Source organism: Pygocentrus nattereri, chromosome 16, assembly GCF_015220715.1.
Source record: "Pygocentrus nattereri isolate fPygNat1 chromosome 16, fPygNat1.pri, whole genome shotgun sequence".
NCBI lineage: Eukaryota > Metazoa > Chordata > Actinopteri > Characiformes > Serrasalmidae > Pygocentrus > Pygocentrus nattereri.
Genome location: NC_051226.1, coordinates 8,711,853 through 8,738,209, shown reverse-complemented (window position 1 = coordinate 8,738,209; position 26,357 = coordinate 8,711,853). Strand labels below are relative to the sequence as shown.

Below are 26,357 nucleotides of genomic sequence, written 5' to 3'. Positions count from 1 at the left end.
GAGTACTGGCCTGCCCTCAATTTCACTACTGACAGCAGGGCTCTCCTTTACAGAAGACACAGAGAGAACAAAAAAGTGAGTGAGGAGAGCAGGCAAAAACACTGAAGACTTCAAATGAGGAGATGTTCAAATGCAAGCAGTCCACAGGCTCAGATCATATCAGGGCTTTGTACAGAATGGACACAGCCTCTCATACCACACAATTCAGTGAGGGCAGGGTAGGTCAGAGAAGGCAAAGCCACTGAAAGGCAGACAGTTCTACCAATAACCCGGCCTCACTTCACTCACGCTCATTTACTGCGCAGTTCCAACCTGGCTACTGCTTTTACAGAGCGAGTCTTCATAGATGAGCTTCAATTAACCTTTTAAATTGAGGAAAGGGATGCAGACTGTATCTATTCCACCACAGCAAATTCAACTTCAAGACAGAATAAAAATCAGTCAAAAAAAGCGGTCTGTAAGAATACAAAAGTATATCAGTCTTGGCAGTTGGGAGTCAGAGAGGTGAGCTTCAGCGGCATTTAGAATACATGGAGTAAAGCAGAAGGGTTGAAGCTAAAGTATGTGGATAGGGGAGCTGTTACCTGTCACTCATAGGTCCTTAGAGATATTTAAAATTGACTTAATGGACAGGGCCCTCCACTGGTGCAGTGAGAAGAGTCCAGACCTACTCAACTAGGGGAAACCACAGAAAAGCAGACAATTCACATCCCCTCTTTATGTTGCTCTCGATTTCTTTCGCTTCTGAGATGCAACACCTACTTTTGATATTTCCAACTGACCTATGATTCATGTTTTAACATGCCTCTAGCTGTGCTGATTTGAGGGCTGTTGATGGAGTTTCTGAGGAATGAGGTACAGTGATAATGACATCAGACCAACTACAGACTTACTCCAACAATGCTTCAGTGAGAAAGCTTTGCCTTTTAGCATTAAAATGATCTGTAATCTTCTTGCTCTCCTCATTTCAATAGTACATTAAGCTATCATCATGAATCACAAAATGCTTTGATCTCTTCAGAGGTCACATTCATCTTCATAATATTTATTCAAACCAGAGCATTTGACCTACGAAACCTGGACAGATGTTCGCACTTGGCTCATGCTAGCTCGGATTGCCTTGTCAAACTTGCAATTAGGACTGACAAAAAGATCTGCAAGAGATACGGCCATGCAGGCATTATCACTATGGTAACAAGAGAGTGACTGAATGAGCAGTAGGGCAGCATCTGTTTGGGTAAATGTGAAATCAAGCTATTACCAAAATGGCATGTGCTGCCTGGCAAAAGTAATAAAATGTCACCGTGGAAAAAAAAAATAATAAAATCACATTTTTTGACAACTGATTTTCCCAATTACCATATAAAAGAAATCTCAGCCTTTTGCAGAGATTTATATTTGAGAACTTCAAATCAGCATGGAGTCAACCTGCCTCATCTGGTCATATATTTTGGTTTTCTCTCTTTCAAAGGCTGAGATATTACAAATAAAAGCTATTTCATGGTCATCTTGGGCCTTGTAATTAAGCTGGACAGGTGTTGACTTGACACAGGAAAAGATCAGCACCGAGATCAAATTATATCTGGAAAAAAAAAGAAGAAAAATAACTAAATGTAGTGGAAGGGACTTGCACTGTCATGGTACAAACCATTACTTTAGTGCACAGTACTTCCTCCAGATAGCATCTGTGAAGTTTATGATACCATAAATCAGATGCTTAAAGTATGTAGAAAATCAACAGGAACTACTGAAGCATCACAGCCTGAAAAAAATTCAAACATTTCAGCCATGTGGAACTCAAACAGTGTGTAAACAAGCTAATCAGAGACTTCATCAACGTTACCTAGCATGTGTCTGCCACTTATTCACTCATCCAGCAACACCATTTAACATGGTTATAGTGGGATTCTTCAGGAAATGCATTGGTTTTATACAGAACCATAAAAGCTCAAAGAACCACTGGAATGCTTCTTTACATGGTTAAATGTTTTTTTCTCCGTGATAGTAAACATGTTATGTAACTGTTCTATAGTTCTATATATCCCTAAAACGGGTTACACTACAAACCATAAAACCTTTTTTAGGCACTGTATACCACTGAGTTTCAAACTAGTCTTCAGGGACCCCCAAACAGTTCACAGTTTCTTTCTAACTCTTTGCATTTCAAGTTAGGTTGGAGCAAAAGTGTGGACTGTCTGGGGGCCCTGAGGACCGTTACGAGTAACACAGCTATATACAACCCTTTTTGATAAGAGTGTAGGGCTGCAAAACCTAGTTTGTTGTTACTGACAGACTTGCCTTCTAAAAGGCTGCAATATGCAACTGAATCATCTGACCAATCACATGCTTTGCTATTGTATGCTTTAGGCTTTCTGACCAATCAGTTCTAGATAAGTGTTTCTTTTTTCTGTCTTAATATTTATTCATTTAAAACAACAAATGTACTCTATGATGGCCAAAATAATGTAATTTTTAATCGTGTGCCATTACTGACTTACCAATGCATTTTTATGCACAGCAAGGTCCTTCAAAATCAGCAATACATCTCAACACTAGTGTTTTTTACATAACATGCAGCCCTGCACAAGTACTAGTACTACAGGCTGAAAAATGTTTTGAGCCAAGTGGAACTAAGATAAATAAATAAATAAATCAAAAGTGTGTCAGTTGGTCTTCTTTATGAGATGATAAAAAAAAATCATACACGCTTCTTGCCAATGAAATCACAAACATTCTGTTTTTCATGCTCTTACAGGGCTTATGGGACTGACGCCCAGTAAATCACCTCCAAAATGAGGTCATAACCAGCCGGGAAGTAGCACGTGTTGTGCTCTAAGTGCTGCCACATCAGGCCAATCCTTCATATCCCAGTGGGGTAGCTGGGACAGGCCAGCCGCCTTCACCGTACAGCTGCAATAAGTCTTCCCTGACCTGGGTCTGCAGCCAAGCCGATCAAAATTACAATTCATATGGAACATTCTGGGTTAAGATCATCCCAAAGATCCAATATTTAAGGCGGTTTGGAAGAGCTGAGCAGATAATCGGCAATAGCCACTGAAGAGATTATAAAACAGTAATGACCAATAAGTTGAGTGCTGGCAGGACCATGAAGACCAGCAGGGAATTTCATGCACAGGTGTAGCTTCCACTGCTCACTGCTCTGTCCTGTATTGTTTGGTACTCTAGAAGAAGTTCCGCTTTTCCACTCCCTTTGAATTAATGTGATGCTACTAAAGATATCTATTGTCTCTCTACATGTTCTTCATGATCTGGACAGGGCACTCAGAACTACAGAAGCGGTGGAGGAATCACATGTTCACTCTGAATTGATTGTGCTGCTGAGCACTTGGTGCAGCGTGCACTCACCATCAGGGTTGCCAAATCTGGGGTTTTGTGCTAAATTGGGCTAGTTTGAAAAAGCAGACACAAGAGAAGATGCTAAAGTTTCAACTTGTGGCGGACAGCTTTTAAGCAAACTGTAGATTTTTGCTAGACCTGGCAACCCTACCTGCCACAGAGAATGTATATATATGTATACAGTTGTTTCATTGCTCAAAAATAACCTACAACTCTACATACAATTTCACAGCAGCAATGCTTTAAACGGGTGGATGAGTTACAGCAGATTTTGAAAATAAATAAATGAAACATAAAATATAACTACAAACTCTACCCTCAAGAAAAACACACACAGATCATTCCTTTGTTTTAGTTTATATATTTATTTATTTATTTTTTAATATTATTTTTTTGCTATTAAACAATCCTGAAATCTGGGGATTGCTGAGCCCTTCCTTCCTGTCTCCCTGGCTGCATATGCATTATTATTCGTTTATTTGAGCCTAGAAACTGGGTGAACAAAAGTAGAAGGTGAAAAAACACAAATAACGTATTGAAAAAAAATAGTACAGTCACCATAATTCAAATAACAGTTTCTAATAACATCACTAACAGGCAGTTTGAGTGCAAATGGCAACAAAATGATAAAATTAAGCAGAAAAAAATATCAAAAGTATACCTGAGTAACAACGAAAACTTTAGCTTAATAAGACTAAAGCCTGTTTCCTTTCATGGCTATATATGAGGCTAAAATGAACATCAAGAACTTCAAGGCTCTGAGAAATGACTCACCAGACATAGATATGCAAATAAAAGCCATTACTATAACAATTAATCGCTGCAATCATTGAAACACTTTAATGAGGACGGTTACAACTCGTTGACTGTTCATTATGTTCAGTAATTAGATCATAAATTGTAAAGATATACAGACACGAGGATATGTCTCACTGGGGAATAACAATAAACCTGCATGAGTGTGCATTAGTAACAGTTCAGAAGTCTGCACAGGAAGAAATTCACAAACAGAAGCTGCTTGCTGAGTGGTATTTGTCCAGTTGATGCATTATTCAAACACAGAGTCCATCCTTGTTTTAGAATGTGGAGAGTCAGAAGAGCAAGTGCAGAAGGAGTCGGTGGCCTTTACTCAGGCCGAGACCAAAGGCACTGACCGCAGCAATTTGTAAGCACGGAATGAAATCAGTCTTAAGGTGCCTTGTGAGGAAATAAAGCAGCGACAATATAATCTGAATAGATCTGTGGGAAAACAACTGAGGTTTTATGATCTTTACTAGCTTGTGCATTGTAAACATCATCACTGCTAAGAGAGCCTCGGAGATCTCTCTGAGCAAATCTCCTAAATAGTGCAGGTAGCAGCAGTCTCCTCCAGCACTGATGAAAGGAGCGCTGGAGCGGTTCCGCTTGCTGCGTTTGGCAGTGGGAATGAGATTTTGGTCCCTCGGCGCACATATTTGCTATATTCCATTTTATTATTTGTTAATGCCTCAGCGGTGCTGGGAATAAATCAATTTGGGCTGATCTTTAAAAGCCAGCGCATCAGTGAGCACATTAGCCTGATTTGCACTTCATTATGTGCACTGATGGGCAGTGCTGAACAATCACATCAGCAGGTGCAAACCAGACCACAGTCGCCACAGGCAGGTGTGTGTGTGATGTGACTGTCTGTATGTGTGTGTGTGTGTGTGCGTGCGTATAAACTCTCACGAAGCAAGCAAAGGGAGTGGTATGGCTGATGAATCACAGTTTGAGTAATTGCATTTGACAAAGAAAGTACAAGGACCTGTACGTGACCTACAATGGGCTTTCTGATGTCCTTTACTGAAATGAAATGCAAGACCAGGATTACTTTATATCACATTTTCAAAAACCTTTTTTGGAGTTTGATCTTCCCTTTCTACTTATTTTCAATTTTCAGTTATCAAGTATTCTGGTGGGATTGGGAACCTGAAGCAACTGTTTGTTCCTTTAGATTTTTTGATTATTTCCTCATAAACACCTTAAAAAAAAGAAAGGAAAAAAAAGTGTGAGATTTTAGAATTTACAGTTTCCCACTGCTAGATTTGATCTCTCGTTTGCAGGCTGTACAGTCTGTGCAGATCCATTTGTACTTTTCTCTATCTTACTTGAATCTGACATTAAGGATTTCTTGGCGGCGAATCCTACGAAGAGGTACACCACAATGCTGGTGAAAAGAAAGCTATTTTCACTCATACTGACTTTAGCAATCAGAAATATCTGTGGAGTGAATTTGTAAATTCAGTGATTAAACTGCGATCTCTGAGTTCATAAAGCCCATTTTCTTTAGCCCATAGAACTGCTCCACACTTGCGGTAATCTATCATACTGGCCATAATTGATCAAAGCTGCATAGAGTTGTAAAATAAGCACACAACTTTACCCCAGTTTTGTTATTAATCAGTTTCATCTTCATCATATCTGTATGATGACACTCACTGCTCAACCTCAAACTCCACCTACAAGCACAGCCATCGGCTCATGAGCTCCTGAATACTGTAATTTTATTGGCTCCCTACCAAAACACCTGCATAAATTAGGGCGTGTTGCATTCATTCATATGTAAATAATGTGTATCTCATTTGCATGTCATAGTAGTAAACAATTTTAACCACTACCAATCCATCCCTCAGAAAATGTTTACATAATGTAAAGAAGAGATGGCTTATCTACAGTGAGATTTTGCAGTTAAGGATTAGTTAAACACTTTTCTGATGATGAATCTTAAAGGTGGGAGGAGTTTTGAAATACATTTTTTCCTGAGAGATGACTAATGGAGAAGGAAGCCAGATACCACCTTTGTATCGATTAGCCTTTGAATCAGTGGCTACACTAGCATTCAGGTTGAGGAGATCCTCAATGCTTGTATGATGTTTTTATGCAATGCATGCTGGGTATTGTACTAGCAGAATACTAATGGATGACTAAACATACAAAGATACAAAATCATAAATTCTATCAAACTGATGAGGCTGGAGGATTCTGCACTACAGAATATTACACAACATGACAAATCCCATTAAAAGCTAGCTTTAGGCTAAAATGCTCGTCTAATGTTTTGGTCCAGTAGCATCCCATATGTGCGGTGATGTCTTCTTTATGGCATGAGTAATACAGTAGTACTAGACAGAAAGACCCACTAAAAATCATCATTCAAAAGGATGAGTGTGGGTAAAGACATGAGATGGAAACCCATGCACATTTGCAATGGTTTGCCAAAGATTACTAATGTTAGGAGCAAAGCACACACACGTTCATCCTCCTGGGTCATGGTGGTGGGTGCTGGAGCCTGTCCCAGTGCTCACTGGGTGGAAGGCAGGAAACACCCTAGAAAGGTGGGACCAAAACAAACTCTTAAAAATGAAGGAGAAATAAAAGGTTCTTCGAAGCGATGCCATAGAAGGATAAGAATTTTTAAAGGAAAACCGGAGACAATTCCAGTTCAACGGTCACTATATAACTAAAATATGTAATGTTTGTATGTACAAAATAAAAAATGGGGACAGTTCTAGTTTTATGCATTTTTACCGTGGTAACTGTTGGACTGTAATAAACTATGCTGAAGGCTGACTGATAAAATTGGGTACTAACTAAGTAACTTTGTAAACTGTGTCAGAAAATCATACAGTAGCCTGCCATTGTGAGTGAAGCTATGGTAAACTAAAGACACTGCCACCAGTAGAGCTGCTGACTGAGATTGACATTATGTTACTCAGCAGTATGCATAAGAATAAATTACGATTGTCCGTGTTATATTTCTTGCTTTCCCCCTTGACGTGAGATTTGCAGCACGTCAATTTTTAGAAATAAAGTCACAAAGTAAAAACGGTCTCAAAAGACACTAAGACTAGCAGCTTGGGCAGGGATGAGGCAGGGATACATTTACCTCAAGCTTAAGTGGTTGTATGAGCCCAAAATTCATATTTGCATGAAATATTTTGGCAGTAAAAAGAGACTTTTAATCCCGGGGTTACTTTTTGTCTTAAAAAGACATTTGTGGTGCTATTGTGGGCTCGCTTGCTAGCTTCTGGTTGAGTTATACACAGCAGTATTCTGTAAGACTAGGTGAGCAAGTGGTAGAAGAGTTTAGTAGATGGTAGCTGCCTCTCTGCTGGGCAAAAGCAAGCACAATGTGAGATGTATGCCTGTCTGCTCTGCTGCCAGGTTATTCTTAGGACTTTGTGGGAGTGTTTTTAACTCAGTTAAAAATGGGGACATTTCTGGGGACAGATCACCAAAAATGGCAACTGTCCACAGAAAAAAGGGACGTCTCATCACCCCATAGGAGGACTACTTTTGGTTTCCTAAAGAACCTTTCAATGGATGGTTTTTTAAAAAAACATTTTTGGAAATAATAATAAAAATTTGGGTAATATTTTTAAAGTTCCACAAAATGTAAAGGTTCTGTCCCAGTTTCTAGAACCATAAGCAAGGAGAAGGAAAAGAAAATTCTATAATATCAAGGGAGTCTGGAGGTCAAAAGAAATATGGAGAAGAGGTGTAGTGATAGGGCCATTAAATATTCATCCCCCTTCAACAAGGTCTATAAACGATGAAGGTGTCAGGATAGTTTATCTCTCAAATAAACAACTCCAATGTCCTTATATAAGAGGTATTACTGCAATCAAGTACTCATGCATTTGGTTATAGCAGCATTTTAGCACATAGAAGTGTTGGTAAGTTGTGACTGAGTGTGTGTGTGTTAGCAGAAGACCACTCTACATGGGATCACAGTTTATTTATCTTTCCGCCTCCAGGGGCCTATCTCAGAGAAGGGCCACAGGCAGTTGTGGGTTTTAACAAGGTATCCAACCTTATTTGCGCTCATGTGTTGCTTATTCAAGGCTGAAATGCCTTCAGCCCAGCTTACGCCTGACATGTTTCCCACCTCTGCTGCTGGATATTTTTGCAGGGACCACTGTACACTCCTCAGGGTAAGATAGGGACTTGAGAAAAGTGGGTTTACAGCTTTCAGGTTCTGCCCAATCCTCAAAAAACTCTGCCTGGTCTTTCACAAGCATACAGAACATGAATGCAACACACCATACATACAGTTGTGAAAAGTCTATGAAGCCTTTGGGATTGTCTGCATTTCAGCATTAATCTGATCCTAAAGTAAAATATGGTCTATTTAGTTTTTTTAAAGGAATAGTTTGGGGGAAAATCTAATTTACAGAATTTTCCACTTACTGCAGATGTAATCAATCAGACAAGGCATGTTGGGAGTTTTCCTAGAACTCAACAGTCACTTAAATAGGCAAAAACTTTTCTGTAAATACTCTCCCAAAACAACACCAGGGTTGTTATTCACAAAGCAGGACTGATCTTAGATCTGTATTTATCACTGACACTAATTCCAGATCAGCACGGCAACTCCTGAGGTAGACTGTGTTCTCTAAAGTGGATGCCTGCAGTTTGCTCATTTTTGTAGTTAATATAATTTTTCTTAATTAATGATCTGGGCTATTTGGGTGAATACTGAGTTCTAGTGTGTGTTAGCAATCAAAGTCTCATGGCTCCAGTTCTAAACAAAAATTTTGATTTGGCTGAAAGGATGGTGAAGCATTTAGGATGTAGTCACCACAGTGGGTCCTAAAAATATGGACATTTTGTTTCTTGCAGTCAGTTTTCTGAAACAATTTTACCCAAGATGTGCATCAGACAGGGCTCAAGACCTCGGAACTGTGTGACACAACTGGCCGGGAGAGGGTGCACTGAAAACAGCATGCCAGAAAGCCGCCTTAACGTAAATGCTCCGACCCTACCATTTCATCACTTCTCCAACATCTGCTATCTTGACAAGAACCAGACCACCTCAGATTTCAGCTAACTTGATTTTGCAACACTGTGGCTGCTCATATCTCAGTCACGTTAATTTCAGCATACAAAGCTCTGCCCAAGTGTCCAAGCCGGTTCTGAACAGGTGTGAACCTGACCTGAGGGGACCATATCAGCTTCAGGACTGTTTTTAACAGACAGTCTGGAACATGTTCAGAGCAGCTGTTACATTTAATAATTCATCTGATTTGGAGGACCATACAGCATCCATAACTAGCTACACCAGCAAGTGCATAGATGATTTAACTTCCTTCGAGACCATCAGCACACACGCTAACCAGAAGCCACAGATGACTGCATAGGTGTGGGAGATGCTGAAAACCCGGAATGCTGCGATAAGGTTAGTTGACAAGGCAGTTCATAGCTGGGCTGTCCTGGGCTATCCAAGAGGCAAAGTGCTACTGTTCGCAGAGAATCAATGGACACTTTGAAAACACCAAAGACAAATGCCGTATGTGGCAGGACATTCAGGCCATCACTGACATCATGTGTCTGTGGTACTGGTGCCAAGTATTTAGTCTGTCCACAACAGATGTTAGGGCACTATTTTCAGAGTTGACCCCTGGAAGGCTGCTGGCCCTGATAACATAGCTGGCTGGGTGCTCAGGGGATGTGCTGACCAGCTTGCGAATATTCTTACATACATCTTCAACATGTCTCTGTGACTAATGGAGCGCCTTTATGATTTCCCTGGCTGCAGCTGGTGAACAGTCATTTACAGTGATTAAGAGGTGAGTTCATGTGTATTTCTGAGATAACTTCAATTTCAGGCTTTAAACTACTCCACAGCATTTCAATGGCACTGACCAAAATTTTGACTTGATTATTTTAAAATATTGTAATTCTTGTGATTCTATGGCATGGCCTTGCATCTTAACTGGTGTGACGGGTCAAACCTTCTGTGCTGATTAGAACACCTATTTCCATTTACTCTCTTTTTAAGACACAATTTAGCCCCATTTTCCAAAGGTATTCATTTACTTCTCTTTTTTTTGCTTTTTATTATTGTCAAATGTATGAGCGGCTTGATTGTTGGTGGACAGAAATGCCACAAACAGATATCCTGACATTCTGCTGCAGAATTTTCTGATAGAACAACCTTCATTCAATTTCATTCTCTTAACTGCAGGCCTCAATATGGTAAAGCATCTCCATAGCGTAATACTCCCTCCACCATGCTTCAAAGCTAGGATGAGGTTGCAGTATTGGTAAGCAGTGTTTGACTTTCTGCAAGTGTAATGCTGTGTACATTTACCAAAGATTGAATTGTGTGTCATTGGATATCAAGTGTTTTTTTGATGGTCTTTATTAACACAGCTGTTATCAAAGAGCAAGAGATTCCTGCAGATCTTTACAGTGCCAATTACTGGCATCCTTGGAAAACATGAAAAGGCCAGTTTTCCCTTTCACTGAGGTAAAACCAAAGAGGAAAAAAAACTTTTCAAAAACATGTGAATTATTAGCAACCCGGTTTTATTCTGAGACTGGACAAAAACCTTTCAGATGATCACCGCACTTATTTTTTTTAACATGCTAGATGAAGCGGGAGAACACAGAGACCTAAGAACATTCATCCATACAAAATCTCTCCAAATTCTTAGGATTTAATGGTCTTCTCCTCTTTCAGAACCTTAATTAAAGGACAGATTTCTCTCATACCTTCAGTATAAGGCCAAGCTGATTAATAAAAAAAAAATCATAGTCTTTTCACTCATCTTCACCAAGGGTACCAATAGTTCTGGACAGCACTGTAGTCATCACCTTAGGGTTGTATATCATTTATTTGAGGATTGTATGGCACGGCCTTGCACACCCACTCCTTTTCAAATGGTAGAACAGGTGAGACTCACTCCTGAATTGATTGGACCATCTGACTCCAAAAAGAGAAGCCACTACTCTACAGGCTCATCCTTTTACCATGAATGACCTTGCATGTTTACATTGTATAAACCATTTGTTCAGTGATGACTTTTGTTAAATAGACTTCTTTATTTATTATTAAAAATGAGTTAAAGAATAGAACATTTAGAAGCGATTTATGCGGAAATCAAGATTATTTCATAAGGTTTTTAAAGTTATATTTATAACTTTAGAACTGCATAGAGTGTTTTTCTCACTATATTTTTCTCAGGATGTTTACATATGCCTACACTACCAATTCCCACTTACATTTTTTTTTACATACATTACACATTATTTCTATCTGGACATCTACTTCACTATTGAGAACTTTTACAACACTACACCAGACACTCTGGACCCAACTCTCCAAAATGTAGCTGGTTAGCCACTGTCTCTGCACATGCTTCAACACATCCCTGTAGTACATAATAGAATTTGGTAGGGGTCCAGTTGGCACATCTGATGCTTTGAGCTGTTCCTGAGCTCCCAGACACGACACTGTGCCCGTTGCTCTGATTCATGTTCCGTGTTGGATTAATCTTTTTAATCACCTTAAATATAAAGTGACTCATTTTCCTAGCTCAGTAATGCTTCCAGTGTCCTAGCTATGCCACACCCTTGGAAGGGGCTAGAGTGTTTATATCCAGTGAACCACATTATTTACACTACCTGATTTTATCTTTTGAAGAAATGGACAGTAAAGTGTAAAATGTCTTTGAATGCTCCAAGGTCAGATCTTGAAGAATGTGTGGCAATGATGTAGCCATCTTGCTAGCGTTAACTGGTCTACTAGTTAACTAGTGAGCTAACAAAAAAAACACACAAGTACATTGGCAAATGGATAATACCATCCTTAAAACAAAGATAGCAGGCAGTTACAACACTGCCCAACATTTTAACCTGTTGGTAAATAATAATATATCACCCGGCTAGATATCCACCTCTAATCAAGATATCTGCCGTAGTGCTCCATCAGATGCCCCATCAGATGCCCTTGTCCATGCAGTGAAGGAAGGCTGATCCTGAGTAATTTAGTTCCTCATAAAATATTTTGAATTGTGTTGTGCGTGGTTATTACTGCAATACAAGCACATTATACCAGGCTACCTTGCTATTGGTTTGCTTTGTATTTTCCAAACTGACAACTATTAATTGCAGTCCCAGCCAGCATTTCAATCATGAAGTATAAGCATGTCATTTAATATAAAGGAGGCCAATATGATATATATATATATATATATATATAGGCCCTGGGGTCGCCCTAGGACCTGCTGGAGTGAGCTGGAGGAAGTTGCAAGGGATAGGGTTGTCTGGGATTCTTTGTTATATTTTATATGTATAGAGAGAGAGAGAGAGAGAGAGAGAGAGAGAGAGAGACAGACGGCACATTATGCTTTATCACAACATGCTCTTTCTATTTCTTTTTTTTTCTTTTTTACATTTTTAAAAATAAAAGTCAATATATTCATAGTTTTTGATGGCTTATTTTAAATGTGGCACTGCGTTTTTGTCTTAGCAAACCTCAGAAAAAACAAATATCAATGCATAGCATCTATTGTAACAATGACCTAAAGCATCACATAATGTCATATATTACACACAAACACAATCTTTAAGTTAAGTAATATGTTTTCCACAACCTCACCCACATTGTTGGGCTCTGTAACATTTAATCACCATTATCTGAAACCATATAAACATATACCAAGCATATCATATACCAACATAACACATCTTAGATGATTACCACGTCATACCTGTCAACTCTAGTGCTAGGCATGCATGATGCTAATAGAGTGTAGTTTAACAAGAGCCCATGCACAAAAGCTGCTTGTTCCACTCACTGTTCTAATGATTCTTGTTCACTTTTGATTCCCTCATTTATCACTGGATATCTACAGATTAAACTATGTTGACCTCATGACTGATTAGTTTGCCAATGTCAAGAAGTATTGTGTTGTTAGAAGCATTTCTGCCAAAAACAAAACTGATAAACAAGAACATGATTTATTCAGCACAATGAGACTAAATGCAACTACACAGTTAAAATATCTTTGTATGGATTGTTCTGTACAATTCAAAGAGATCAATTTCAGCAATTCACTGTAATGTTCTATAGATCCCAGCATGCATTATCCTCAAATAGCAAGCATATATCAGTCCACTTCCTCAATAATGTTGCCACCCAGCTAACTGTATGGCCCTGCTGGTCCACCCTCAGACCACCCAGATTACTGTCCTGCATAAACACTCTATTTTTTTCTCTAAATATAGACACTCTATTTCCTCAAGCAAATTTATTTTACTTTATTTTAGAAAACTAAGACAATTATTACTAAAAATTGAAAGGAAAAATTGAAAAGATTTAATATAAAATTATTTCACAGAAAATGTTGTTGCTGATACTGTGCTAGATTAAAATAATTTACTAAATTAATTTGCTAATATTATTAGTATAACCAAAGAAAGGAGGGAAAGAAAAATCAGTAAATTTGATGATGACAAGTGAAATTTTTTCTGATAGTCTGACTAACCACTGACACGCCTGGACAACCAGCTTTGCCATCAGTTGCCAAGAGTGACCCCTTATCATCTTGCAGGGATGCTGGGTACTTCACATTATTGTGGCTATAGAATAAAATTGCAAGAGAAAAATGTCATTGTATGAGAGGATATCTAGAGAGAGGATTTTGCCACTGTGACATATTCAAATATATTTTCAGTAATTTGGCAATTGAATAACTTCTGCATAGTATTAATTTATGATTGTAACTTCAGTCCCCGCTGGAAAAAACAGCAAAGAACAGCATAAATTCCAAGCTTGTCTAAGCTGGTTCATGCCATTCTGGTACTGGTTTAGCTGGTCAACTAGCGCTCCACCTTCTAAAAGACAACATAAGTTGGTTTTGATGGTGATCAGTATAGCAGTTTCTTTTGCTTCTCTTTCAAAATACAACATATGCCGTTTTTTCTAGCAGGGCTATCAATAAGCCTGAAACATTAGCAAAAGTTCATTCATGTAGCTGTTAGGTTAGCAAACAAGATGGCTTGTCGTTTGAGGGATGTTTTTTTATTTGGAATTTTTATTAATTATTTTTTTGTTATAAAATATATAAAATATATATTTATAAAAAAATTTATAAAAGTTGATAACCATCTTAATGTGCACCATGTGTTACAGATTCTCAGAAATATCAAATGGAAAGCAAGAAAATCACCATCATCACACAAATGTCACAAAAAAATTCTGCAAAATGACATTACGAGAGTGCAATGGTGGGTTACTGTACGAAAAGTATAAAAGTTCTACCTACACAATATTTCTGGACACCCCATGCTAATCATCAGTCCTCAGAACAAAACATTCTCTAGATGTCCTGTTTTAGGACAGGTTGAAAGGATCTTTGGGTAAACTGAATTTCCCATTACTAATAACCAATGTGTGCCTTCCATCCATGCATCAACCATGTAGACAGTCTTGCAATAACATAAATTCACTCTTCGTTCTGTATATTGGGTGTCTGGTGGTCTTTTACAACTGGGCAGCATCAGTGGGTGAATTCTGCCACAAGAATAAAGGAACACATGAAACACATACATTTGTATTATCTAAAAGATGAGACATATATAAAAAAAACCTACATTTCAGTCAGATTGCTGGCGTAAAGTTCAAATGGCTGCTCAAATGCATTCAGGGGTTTATGTTCAAACACTGGTTGACCTCATTAATGACTATAATGGCTGCAGTTTGTATTGCCAGTATCAACACCTGTGTCTGCACATAGAGTACCATACATTTTATGAAGATGCTATAGATTGAGTAAACTAGATGTTCAGATATCACTAATTAATAGCATAATTTACATAAATGAAGACATAATACCAAGTTAATCAAAAAGGATATTCAGTTGAACAAGCTGTTTCTGTTTCCATTATAAAGTCTATGGTATTGGGAGAGTGGGTATATCCACCCCACCCCCCTGCATGTGTGCTACTGGCTGTGTCTGGTAGAGAGTTAGGGAACTCCAGAGTAGTGTTTCACACCTCCACAACTGCCAGAACACCCTTTTCGCTGAGAAGTACTCCACAGTTCCGCTGTACTGGAGATGTTTTTGGCCCTTAAAAATAGCTCTCTCTTCTGTTAATGTTTCATCACTAGCAGACAGACCACACAACAGCGTAAGATCATCAATGCATGTAGTGTTATCTGATGATTCTGGGATTAGTGAACCTGACAAGAGCCTCCCCATGAGCAGATCAAGGCTTAACAACCCACTGCATGCTCTTCCAGGGGCTAAAGAGGGAGAGGGAGAGAGAGAGAGAGCTCTGCTCCAAATAGTATGCTTCCAGTGGGAGATCAAGGCCTAACACCCAACCAGGCCCAGTCCCAGTGATGGTCAGAATGAGGCCACTGCCAAGCCTTAAAAAAAACAGCTCAGTGCTGATAGTTTCCATTTTTGGAAATACACCCAACACAATTAATAGCACAGTTTTATTCTCTCTTCCTCTGTTTTTTGTACCAGTGATCAAACCGTGTAGTGGGATATTAAACATTAAGCAGAACTTACAAATGTGTCTGAGAAAAATTCAAGCTTAGAAGTAGATGAAAGCAAAGTTAACAATGGACATTGAGCTTTCTCATCGAAAGGACATGATAAATCTTGCACTGCTCTGTAGGACTATAAAAGAGCACCAAAAAATCTTTGACTAAGAAAAATGACTTTGGGAGTTTTGTACAGAATACTAATTTTAGCTGCAGTGCAACATAGGATTTCCTGCTTTGGAGAAAATGTCAGATGTCTTGTCCTGAGAAGCACGTGGATTTAGTCAACAGCAGTGTCCCGTGGTGAACAGCAGGAAAGAAACAGTGCATATCCTGTAACTCTGCAACTTCAAATTGACCTTGCCACACTGATTCCAACTCCCGAGTCCAAGCAGTGCCATGACACTGTTACTGAGATATGTACCCTTAGTCTGGGCTGGAGATGGGGAATTTAACTCTATAAAGTATTCACTCCACTTTTTTTTTAAAGCGCACTTTGAACAATCGATAGTTCCACTCTGAAGACCAGCTACTTGTGCACTGTATGTTGCAATGACTGAGTCTACAACTGTGAATAACAAGCTTCACTGATGGCTATCTTGATAAAACCAAAGTTATTTCTACCTACTGTTCTGATGAATTTGTTTATGACCAAACTATGCTGAGTCTGAAGTGTCACTGAACCCCTTAAATGGCCAGGGCACACTGTTGGGCCCAAAGTTTTTTACTGAATAGTTACTGAATAATAAGCCTTAGTATCTAATATAGCCTGGGATTTTAAGGTTAACAAAACACAATGCTGATGTTGGCAATGTCAGTAATATCAGTAAAATTAGATCTAGATTTGCATAGACTCATCGACTAACAGTCGGCACTGTGGGCAACAGAAGATTATGTAAAGACGGTGCCTGCAGTGAAACACTTTATTAGTGGAAATATTACAGGATATTAAACTGATTCTGCTGCAAGCTGTGTAAAACTATGCTAAAAGATCAGGTAGGTTTCAAGAACCACTGATAGAAGAGAGCCATTTTGACTGCCAATGCAAATCAACCAGTCACAGCCCATTTAGAGCAAAATGCCAGTAAGAAAAAACAGAAAGTCAGAAAGTGGAGTAGCGGTCAGTAAACTTTTGGAGATGCAACGGATTGCTGTTCACATTTTTCTATGGAATGATGAAGCCTGTTCACAGAACCAAGAGCCAGTTTAAACTCTCTGTAATAGGTCAGCATCTGAGAGCTCTGGTGAGTTTAGCATGCAGTTTACATCAGACAGTCTGTGTACTACTGTGGACAGAGTGCCTGAGGCTGAAACTTATTCAAGCACACACGAAAAACTCTTCGGCAGTGCACATCTCACACCTGAAATATGGAGCATCTGCCACCCCAGTCCCTATAAGCAAGCTACAAACAAAACACTTTTTACTGGCTTTACACTGGAACACTCTTTTTTTTTTAATGGTAATGATGATGAGACGCCTAGTTGACCAGGAAAAATGTATAGTCGAGCTTCACCTCATTAGCACTAGAGTGTGCCTTTGGCAGACAATGCTAGACAAGCATCAACAAGCAGCAAACCAAAAACAGCAAAAGCAAAGTGGAAAGCTCCTGTTCCCATCAAAACATGACGTAAAATAGTGGGAACAGAGTGAAGGGGCTATTATCATTGAGGAGCTGAAACATGTAGCCACTATTGCTCTCACTGGATGCTGGTAATAAAAACTGGAAACTGTGCAGTTCATGGGAACCCTGCATTCACACCAAGGGAATAATATTACTCAATTACTAAAATTAATAAACACATTCTGATGAAAATTATTTTGTCCACTCACACAGCTATAACAATACACTGCTTTTTAAATGGAAATCTTTTCTTAATCAGGACAATCAGACAATCAGGACTAACTACACAAAACAACTTGATTAATCATGAATAATTATTTTAATCGTTTGGCAGCCCTGGATAACATATGCATGTGTTTGGAAGGTTTAGGTTGGGGGGGATTGATGCATTATCAACAGAAGCAGAACCATGTAGCCTCTTCAGTCTGATAAAAACAGCCGAAGTGCTGAAGCCAAGGAGTGAAAATCATAGGAGGAGAATTATTAAAAATCATTACTAGGAAATGTGTGCACTAAGATTATGCGCTGCAGGCGAGCAGTGCCTGCTTTATGAAGGCAGCCTGTGCGGCAGGCGAATCAAACTGGCGCTTGTGAACGAACAAGTTTCCCCCAGTGCACAAATCGCTAATTACTTATTAATGGCCAGATGAAGAGAGTCTGTGCCTTCAAAGTAAACATGTGGCGGCAAGCCTAGAGGGGCAGGGGGAAATTGGGAGGAATCGCTCTGTAAACTGTGATGGCAAGCTAATCAGGTTCCCAGGCTGCTACTGCAGCTAATAGATGAAACCCAGGGAAAGAGGAATTTTCCGATCCGGACTCAGTGAGAGTGCTGAAAAATACATGGAAAGAGAAAGAAGTGGGGGTCCAAAGAATTGGAGAGGAAGATACAAAAGCAGGAGAAACAGGAGAAGGCAGAAGCAAGATGAGGACAAGGGCTGAGCTCGTAAGCCAGAAAACGGTTACGCTCTACCATACATGATTTAAAGCATTTCCCTGAACTGTAATCAACGCAACTTCAACTGTTCTAATAAACACAGAGATTGAACTTTTGCTGTCCTGCTGTTTTGCACTCAAAACATCGCATCCTTCTTGTACCACGGGATACAACTTCAGTGACAGGTTGAAAAGAACAAGATGATGGCAGATGTCGCAGATGTCAACAGGCTGCAAATGATGTTGTCCATTAGTTGTTGTCCACATGAGGACAGAATTTTGAGTAATTGAAAGCTTTTAGATGTACCTGTTTTTCCTAAAAATGCTAAGTGCACTGATACAATATTAATATAATACATGAGTCTTCTAGATGGTCATCTTTGATTTTTTCCCCATTTCCAGCTGATATATGTCAGTACTTTGCAATAGTTTGTCATTAAAGTGAAAATGTTATTAAAGTTAATCGATAAAAGCAGTGTTTTGGGACATAGTTTGTTAGTATGAATGGTTAAGGCTTACAAGATACTGAGGAAAAAATCAATGTCTTCTTTTTGAAAAATGCTTTCTATAAGGGAACATTATGTATTTGCATTCATTAGCATACATCCTAGAGGGACATGCAGTAATATGTAAGATTGTTCAGTCAAAATTCGAATACAGCAGGGGCTATTTATCTTCTGAAAGGGTGTTAATTTGCTCATGAGGGAACATGTTTTCATTTGCATTATGAATGAGGTGTAAATCGCATTTTCAACCTGTTACTGTTCTCCAAATCATTAATGAGCCAAGATTCAGGATGCTGCATACCTTCACAAAGAATGGACGGGCCTGACAAATGGTTCATAAATCCAAATACGTGCTGTTCATCAGTAGAGGCATGAGTGCATAGTACTTTATTCAAGGACAGAGCATTTATTTCTGTTAAGGACACTGCGGATGATCCAGCTTGTGCAATTTAAATACAGTTTTAAGGGGAAAAAAAGGATTTTTACATGAATGGCTTCTAAAACACCTTACATTAATGTTACACAATTTTGGCAACATGCTCTTCACAAAGGACTCAACCAAAGGTGATTTTAGAGGATGAAGATCAGGAGAGGGTTACAAAGGGATTTCTAAACAGGTGTTCTACAAGAACAGTGCAAGGCCACACAATACAGATGTCCTCAAACAAATGACAGAGAATCCTGGAGAGATAGTGCCCTCCACACCTGGTGCTGCCTCTGCTAAAGGTGAACAAAAAAGACAACATAAAATATCTTTATCGTTTAGTAGCTTGATTTTACACAGAAAAAACATGTAGAGAAAAAGTGTGGAGAAATCTACTCTTCCAGGCAGACTTGCTGATCTGGTTTAGGACATAGTGTGACTTACTTTGAGCTATAAAAATGAACAAAGCTTCACCGCGTAGCTAAATGCAGTGGGCAGCCACACCTACGTGGACAATAGGGTGATTTTTACCAGTGTTTCACACCTTGCCCTATCACTTACCCCTTAGCCTCTGTTTTGTGCATTCACGTCTAGGGGTAGGGTGTCCCGATTTTTGTTGAGATAGAGGGGAAGGGCAAAGTGTTAGGGCTACACGGCCCTCCAAAGAAAGGTTTTTCGGAGGCAACCCTCCAAACAAAGTGCTATGAGGAAAAAAAGAAAAACCAGCAAGATGGCTGTGCGAGTGGCCAAAGACACCAAAGTATTTAGACCATTACAAATTACAATAACCAATTACAATAATAATTTTATCTTAGTTTAATGTCGTTTCAATATATTATGGTCCTTTTCTTCACAATAAGCATAAAAATACTAATACTATGCTAATGTCTTGGTAGCTAGCTAGCTAAATTACCCATTCCACCTTAAGTAGTCCAGCAGTTCTGATGTCTGAAGCACCAGAATGCAACTGCTGCCCCATTTAAGGTGGAAAAGAACATTTTAAATGAGCAGCTGGTGAATAGTGGACTTCAGCTTCATATCACCAAAGAATAAGGGGTGAGCGATAATAAATAACTGTGCCCCCCTCTCCTCCCGCTGAAAGCATATGATGCTCTAAACGTAACTAAAGCCCAGCAGTGAGGAGCTGATCTTTACCCTCCTCTACTATCACTGCAGACCGGCAGGGTCGCCTTCAGAGCACCACTAGTAGCCTGTTAAAGACATCATATTCTTCTTTTTATTTGAGGGCTGGCCCATTTTGTAGGGGAAGATTTCAACCACTACCTTGTATATGAAACCATAAGTGCTCTTAAATCTACCATTACATATCTGAGGACAGATGGAACAAAAGTTGAACTTTTCAGTAAATGTTTGCATGTTTAGAACAAATAATTATGCATACCAATGCCTGTGCCTCAGGGCCAAGCAGCTTAGAGTCATTGGCTGTGTTTGCACGCAGAGCTTCTTGTCAATCTAAATGAATTCATTCCAATTGTATATTTAGAATTAACTGCTCAGTGCTTATATACCCTAAACCCAGTAATCTGATGAAAATATCTGTCCACATGCATGTTCTATGTGAACCAAACATATTTTATTGTTGACATTTAGCATCAATTGTTACCATAACAGTGAAAAGCTTATAAGTCCTATCAGCAGGTTCAGCATGTTTCCAGAGCTCTCAGTCGCTTTTCATTTAAGATTTCTTAAAATATTCAAAGTTTGCAACATAATGTTTCTTCCCTTTGTGGCCTGATTGCTTTTTACCTGCTGTGTTTGTCACGATGCAAATAGACATGCCAAGAATGAATGAATATATGCCAAGATTTTCAATGAATTAAAATGTTTCCGTGGTGATTATTTTTGAGGGATTATTAAAGGTGTAAAGCACTTGTTCAGATAAAAAACTGATTCGGATTAAGCTCAATCGGATTACTCTATTCTGATTTAGGTGATTATATTAAGGTTTTTTTTTTATTCTGATCAACCTATTAGTCAGGTTATTAAAGGATTATAAGGCTGCATGTAAATGTAGTCATTGAGGGGACAATGAATTCCAAATTGGGTTAGGAAATTCCATGGCAGAATGTCAGGGAATCTGAAATTCACATTTCAGAAGGAGCAAGACAAAATCCTGTAATGCTCAGGTGTGATATAAAGCAGGTCATACAAGCAACATGCAGTAAAAAGACATTAAAGAGGCTTTCCAGTCTAACACTATGGCTTGATAGACTGGTTTCCCAGAGATGGATTAACCCTGGTCTTGGACTAAATTGCATTGGGGATTCTTCTTTAGAAATTAGAAACTAGGATTAGGCTTAATCTGTGTCTGGGAAACTGGCCCAATATGTTATTTGTTGTGTTATCCAGTATTATGTAGTGCAGCTTCATCAGTTTGACAGAATTTGGGATTTTATATTCTTTTCATATTTTGTTACAGCTGAACACCCAGCATGCACTATGCAAATACATCATACAACCATAGGGAATCTCAGTGGTTTCACCTAATCTTGACAACCAACCAATGATCTACAGACTAACAAATAAAAGCAAGCAAGCACTGGTGAAACTCTTTCCTTGGCTGTCGAACAAAATCCTAAAAAAAACAGTGAAATCTTTATTCGGCACAAAAAAAATATGATAGAGACAAGATTATTACCTTTTCAGCAAGAGAAAAGAAGCCAAGCTGAAGTAAAATCTAGATATCTTCGCTTAGTTTAGCTTTTAACTTGCAGCCCTTCTCATCTGAAAAAAATCACTTCTTGCATTTGAGTAATCCATTCTCTCCATAGTAGTGATGATTTAATAGACAGTCATCACTGTTATAGAACTGTAATAAGACAAATCTCCCTAGCAGTAATGTTATCTGCCTTCCTTCAGCATTCACCAGCTAAATGATCACAAAAAAAACATTCTAAACATCTTGCCCCCATAAAACCCATCCCAGTTGTATGTTTTCAAAGGTTTCTCACACCTTCAAGGTATCTCATCAGAAAAGGATTTTCCTTTAAACCAGAAAATCTTACCTTATAGGTTTCTGCAGCACTGCTTTGGAGTGCAAACACTCATGTTTATGGCAGATATAGTGAACACATTTTTCCTTTTGTATGAAATATTTTTTCATAAAATTGTTCTGTTGAGAGAAATGGGCCAAAATTCCCCCTGACTACACAGGGCTGATCAGCAGCTACAAAGAATCTGGTTGAGGTTTTTACCAACAAATTAAGTACTACTAGTTATTAAATATAAGGGTTACATACTATTTTTATGTTTGACCCTGAATGTACTGTATAAACCCTTTGTCTAATACAGATATGGCATTCTAATAAGCTGTGGTTTGCTAATGAAGACTGTATGTATTATTATTATGATGTAGATGAAGATCAGATGACTTTTTTAGCCATCTTCTAAGCCACTTCACCTTCTGGGTTGTGGGGGGTGCTGGAGCCTATCCCAGCTGTCACTGGTAGAAAGGCAGGATACACCCTGGACAGGTCGCCAGTCCATCGCAGGGCACACTACTAACAGTAATTCAAAATGAATGGAAAATTAGCAAAAATATGACAGCACATTACAGATTTATCAGTTAATTTGACAGAGCTGAGCACTGGTACTGTCTTATAAAGCCAAAAGTAGGGGACAATTTTTCATTGATGACACTGATGCAGTATCGAAGTACATTGGAATGTGTAGATGGTTGTTCACAGTCTTCCTCTGGGATCATAGCAGGGTGGAAAGTACCAAGAAGAAGTGTTTTTTTTTTTTGATGTGCATAAAATTAGGGCTTCATGAATATTCCATATCATATCCCAATAATATTTTACTGTCATCACCACATGAGTTTCTGTGAAACATGAAAAAGACATGAAAAGACTGTGAGACATGCACAAAGTGTGAGAGTTGTGTAATTAGATTGGCAGGAATGTAGCCTCTTCTGAGTCTAGAGTGATTTAACCACTCTGCTACAGAGCCAATTAGAAAGCACACACAAAAAATACTCAATAAGAAACTACTAACCTGTAATAATATTTTGAACATGATAAGTATTCTCACTCCCAGAGTGGTGTGTAAAATGTGTGAATCAGTAATGACTACTGCAACAACAAACTTGCCTCAACACAAGGGTGGGAAAATTAATGAGTATTTATCTATGACAGTAGGCCTCTATAAAAAAGTTGTTCAGGGAGTGCTGAGTGTTTTATTAACAGTGTTACAGGACACAACATGTGCTTGCAATCATGATGTAAGTAGCTATTAGTATTTCATAATTTATATTTTGCACTTTCCAGAATAACAAAAGGGGCTTTTTGTAATTTTGTATTTTTTCCTATATGCTTAAAGGAGAGATTAATTAGAGAAAAAATATATGGTCTGTACTTCAAACCCACAGACACTATTTTCATCATAAGTTATCACTTCTTTTTCACAATATCCAAATGTTTTACTAAGCATTATATATTTCTGTGTGTCTTGCAGCTCTACATAAAATAGAGGCTAATTTTCTATTGGATTCAGCTTGTGGTCAGAACAGACTGCCAAGGTTTAGCTGTTGGGCAGGCAAAATCTGGACAGGGTAGAGACTATAGAGTTCATAAGGCGGATGAAAAGATCTGGATACAGGAGCAATAACGACCATGTACACAACCTGCTGGCCAGGAACCCAAGAGAAGCCCCCGTATCAGCAGTGCTCAGCTGGTCACTGCTTTTAAAAAAAAAAAAAAACGCAGCATAGAGCTGGAGCCCAGCCTGAAACAAGAACAGAGCTGAGCCTATCTCTAGGGGGGTGAGAGGACTTGGAGCCGTCACAAAGGCATTTAGCCATCATGCAAAAGTGATGAAAGAAGAGAACAAACCCCTTTATAGGATCTTATCATCAGACAAGGCGAACGCAGGAGCTATGCGGGGGGGAAAAAAAAAAAAAAAACTACAGAGGAGGCCTCGATCACTGAAGACTTCCTGACTAAAAGCCCATCAATACATTTCATATAAACATGGCTGCTACTGAGGAGTCGACTTTTTCTCTCTTTTTGCTTTAATTAAAAGCTGCCTGATAACCATATAACAAACAAATTTCTGATGTTAGAACTCCCTGGGAGCAGATCAGAAGTGCTCCAAAGACAACAAAGACAACTCTGAGCTTCATTAGCTGTGACTAGGCATGTAGGTCCATCTGAAATATACACACGCATGCACAAATCCCAGCAGCAGCTCCTTCTAAAATGAAAGACATCTACATTTTCAAAAGCTAAAGACCACATAAACTTCCTCCAGTGCACTCACAGATCTGATATATGTTTAGCGGGAGCACATCAGGTTCCCACTGAGAGCAGAACACTTAAAGTTCATCATCACTCATGCGAGAGAAAGCAGTTAAGCTTTAAGCTAATGCTCGCCCTGCTTGACAAATTGGCCGAGCATTTTGTCAATGCATAACTCAAGGCACAGCACCGGTATCACGCGTGGTGATTTAGATCTCAGGCATGAGGAGGCACAACTGGTAATTAATACTAATTCCTTATTCGCTCATTTACACAAATGCCTAATGTCTTTGGCCGCTGCATCAAATCTACACTCCATCATTAAAGCTCAAAACTCTATAGTAAATTTTTGCACTTGGGCTGAGAGGGGAAAATTCATTACTATTGAATCAGAATGTCTTATAAATTAAACACAATTCAATACATGCCTGCAGTAAATTCAGTGTAGAGATACCAAAAGACTTTTTTGGAAAGGAATGTATATCAAAAAGTCTGTTAAACTACAGTTGCCATAAATATAGTACCTTGCAAAACTCAGAGGCCACCCTTATTTAACTTCTAGGTCATTAAGTACAATTTTTTAATTTTGTAACGGAAAAAGCAGAAAGCACATATTTAACAGAAAATTCCACAAAGCCACTACCAATTCTAACACTAAAATCAAATATACAATTCTTTCATCCTTTTAATCAACTTAAAGCTTAGAGCTGTATCCTCCTAACAAAAGCTGCTCCCAAAGGACTCACTGACATTACATACCACTTCAAAAAGGCAGTAACATTCACACAAGTAACTACACAAACTCACATCAGCTGCCTTGTAAATTTTTCTCTCATGCGTCTAACACTGCTAAAGGAGATAGAGTCAAAGGAAAATAAGTGAAACAACAGGCGTATCCAATACTGGAAAATCAGACCCTTACAACCATTCAAGACCTGGTAGATCACTACAACTGTCACCATCAGATCAATGTGCTCAAGATTTGTAGTTTAAAAGATCCCAGAATTAACTAAAATCATCAAGAGAATGTGAAAAACTAACAGTTCTGATGTTATGTCAAAAATGTCAATGGTGCAGAGATATTCACTAAAGTTAGCACGCTGTCCTGTCTCGTAATAACACTTTGTACCTCAAGAGGCTATAGTGAGTTACCAGTCCAACATGAGATGATGAAGAAGTAACATGCACACTCCCAGCAAGAAACCACAAAGTTAAGGAGTGACATAAATAAAAGCAAAACAAGAGTTAACATTGACATAACTTTCCACCACTGGAGACAGCTCTTGGCAAGTAAAGGTGTGAAGTTTGACACTGAGCTTGCAATGTTTCTTCTACACTGGTAAGTAAGGAGGAGTTACTGTGGGGAGTATGAATTCAACAGGTTGCGTCATCTTAAATAATGCTCCTTTAGAGTTTTTATATTGGAGACATAGGAGAAAATCAAGCTCCAGTCTTGCTTATGGCCATCTCTTCACAGTGAGAAGACAACTCAGTGCTACGGGTTTGAAAGGCTGTAGCTGTCAAGAAGTTGTTGTTGAGAAAAGGAAATAAGGCAAAAAAAAAATTATATAACAGAACAGCGAAACTGCACATCTGGGATGTGGAGTGAACTTTTATGGTCCTTAACATCACTGGATTACATAATTTTGGAGGCTTTGAAAAATATCCCTGCAGATTTCTTTGAAAAACTGAAAGCAAATCTCTCAAAGAGAATAGACGTAATAAAGGTAAAGGGTGGACACAGAGTTAAGTCTTCTGTGCAATTTTCTGTATTTCATTTTCAGCATTTAATGACTGTTGAGAATAATAAATAAGAGTGTGGTCTCTGACATTTGCATAGTACTGTATGTAACACTGGAGTTGATTATTATGGTATAATTAACAGTTATATTTAAAAAAAACCACACAGATGTGACTGAAAGATCTAATAACACAGTAAAGGAATATCACTTACAT

At 38.7% G+C, this 26,357-nt stretch overlaps 1 protein-coding gene across 1 annotated transcript in view; it reads right to left on the bottom strand.

Moving 5' to 3' along the window:
* si:dkey-112m2.1 (transmembrane protein 132C) overlaps positions 1 to 26,357 on the bottom strand; it is a 173,145-nt gene that overhangs the window by 99,003 nt on the left and 47,785 nt on the right. The window lies entirely within an intron of this gene.